Below are 2,964 nucleotides of genomic sequence, written 5' to 3'. Positions count from 1 at the left end.
AGGAAGGAAGGAAGGAAGGAAGGAAGGAAGGAAGGAAGGAAGGAAGGGACTAAAAAGTAGTATTCAATGCCCTCCCCCTTAAAAAGTCAGAAAATATTCTTTTTTGAGAGCATTTTCTAATAAAAGGACAAATATCAGTCAGAAGTGAATTCTTTTCAGTGTTTGGATTTGTCTGAAGTCAAGCTCTTTGCCTTTTCAAGGAGCCACTGATTTGTCACCCTCTGCTAAATAGTTTGATTTCATATTGACATTCTTCAGAAACTGACCTGGGCCCACGTCACCAAGTTAACTCAGTTCATCAAATCCAAGTTACAGTTGCTCTTATATCTTGAGATTTTAGCTCACACTGTATCTTCTCTTGTGCTCATTTTTTTTACCTTTGCCAATCAACTGTCACTACCAATTACAGTTATTATAGTATCTTTGGCTATTATCTTTTCAGAGGCACTGCCATTAATTAGATTAATTAAACTGACACATCATTTCCCTGCTCACTTGTTAACTTCCTGAGGGACACTCTAATCATGTATCAAATGTACCTGGGAAAGAAAAGCTATGGATACATAGCTGTATCTGGTAATGGGCACAGCACCCACGCAGAGGGCACTGTGGACTCTCATTAGTTAACGGAGGAGCAGACCAAGTGCAAACTACTGCAGTTAATAGGAAGAATAAAAGTGAGCTGATTCCATCAATTTTTCTATTCCTATGCAGCACACAAGACAAGGGACCTAGTCAGTAGCCCTAGGCAGCTGCATGTGGGTTTTCTAAACTCCCTGGAGGATGTGCAGGCTCCCAGAGAAGTGAGGAGCTTCACATGGCGTCATAGAAAGCAATACTCACTCTTCCATTTTGAACCATCTCTCCAGCTCCCGCATAACCTTTCCTAAGACATGAAAGCAACATGTTTTAAAAGTATACATACATACATTATTTTTAACTGAGGGCTATAAAAACTAATAAAAACATACTAGAGAAATAAAGGGGACAAAGTAGTTAAGTTAGGAATGGAAGAAAACATTTCTGAATATTTTTTTCTTAAAATTTATTTTTTGGGAAGCTGGGGAGATGGGTCAGCGGTTAAGGACACTTGCTGCTCTTTCGAAGAAACAGGGTTCAATTCCCAGCACCCACATGGCAGCTCACAACTGTCTCTAACTCTAATTTCGGGGGATCCAATCCTCTCACACGGACATACATGCGGGAAAAACACCAATGCACATAAAATTAAAATAAAATAAATATTTTAAAAAGATTTATTTTTTTAAATTTTGTGTGCATTCAGGTCAGGAGACATGTGCACATGAGTGCAGGTGTGTGTGTGTGTTTGTGTTTGTGTGTGTGTGTGTGTGTGTGTGTGTGTAACAAATGAGGTGTCAGTTGTGTGTTGCCAGACATGGGTCCTGGGACCCAAACCCAGGTCCTCTGGAAAAAAAAAAAAATGCTCTTAATTGCTAAGCCATCCAGCCCCATCTGAATATATGTTGCAGCATCAACTTTGAAACCATGTAAGTGACTTGGATAACTATAAAGTTACATAAAAAATATAACTTGAAAACAAAGTGAAATAAATAAATCTAATTTGTAAAAAGACAGAAAAGTAATCACAGAAAATAATTAAGTTCCTCAAAAGCATGAGAATTTGTTTCTAACTGAAAATATCCTAAGAACAAAAGCAACTAACAAGAAACCTTAAACTATTTATAACAAAATGACTAGTATTAATTTTATATATGATTATATATAAATAAATACATATGATCTAGAATTATATGCTTATAGATGCATATATATGGATATATTTAGAGAGACTATGGTGGAGTTTTTTGTTGCTATTTTATTTTTTGGGTTTTTGACACAAGGTCTCTCTATGCAGCCCTAGCTGTCAAGGAACCCACTCTGAGATCTGCCTGTCTCCGCCTCTCTAGTGCTAGGATTAAAGACATGCTCCACCACTGCCCTGTTGCCTGTGGTTGTTTGAATGAGAATGTGTCTTGCAGGCTCATATACTTGAACACTTGGTCCTCAGTTTGGGAAGGATTAGGAAATGTGGCTTTGTTGGAAGAAGTGTGTTACTGAGAGTTGGCTTTAAAGCTTCAAAAGGTCAGGCCATTCTCAGCTTTCCCTCCTCTCTCTCTCTCTCTCTTTCTCTCTCTCTCTCCCTCCTGTCTATGGATTAAGATGGGAGTGAGCTCTCTAGCTCAACTTTAATCTCAGCACTCAGGAGACAGAAGGTGACAGATCTCTCTGAGTGCTAGGCCAACCTGTTCTACAGAGTAAGTTCCAGGGCAGCCTGGGCTACATAGAGAAACCTAGTCTAAAAAAAAAAAAAAAAAAAAAAAAAAAGATGCTTTGGCCATGGTGTCTCTTCACAGCAATAGAAAAGTAACTAAGAAGGACACCATTACCACATCTCATTCAATTTCATCAAGAAGCAAGATTTTTCAGAGTTAAAAAAAAAAAAGATGTTAAGGAAATACAAATACAGTAAGAAGTTTAACTTATAATATAAGCCACCAGGGCTGGAGAAATGGCTCAGAGCTTAACCTCTGTACAGCTCTTACTGCTGTTCCAAAGGACTCAAGTTTGGTTCCTGGAACCCATGTTTGTCAGCTCGTATAACTGCCTAGAGCTTCAGCGTTTGTGGTCTAACACCTTCTTCTGACCTCCACAAGCACTGCACACGTGTTCGTAAGTTACACAGCCTGCACACTTATACACATAATTAGACAGAAAAATCAAATCTTTAAAATAGAAACATGAATAGCATAAGTCTATAATTATGTTTAAGATTTTTGATGTTTTGATATAGGCCTTATGTAGCCCAGGTTGGTCTGGACTTACTATGTATCCTGAGATGATTTTGAAGTCCTAGGCCTCCAGGTTCCTCAGCCTGGCTGAGGAACCAGTTAGTTAATTAGTTAGTTAGTTAGTTAGTTAGTTAGTTAGTTAGTTAGTTAGTTA

The sequence above is a fragment of the Psammomys obesus genome, unplaced genomic scaffold (genome assembly GCF_907164565.1).
Source record: "Psammomys obesus unplaced genomic scaffold, mPsaObe1.curated_primary_1811, whole genome shotgun sequence".
Taxonomy (NCBI): domain Eukaryota; kingdom Metazoa; phylum Chordata; class Mammalia; order Rodentia; family Muridae; genus Psammomys; species Psammomys obesus.
This window is presented reverse-complemented; position numbering follows the sequence as displayed.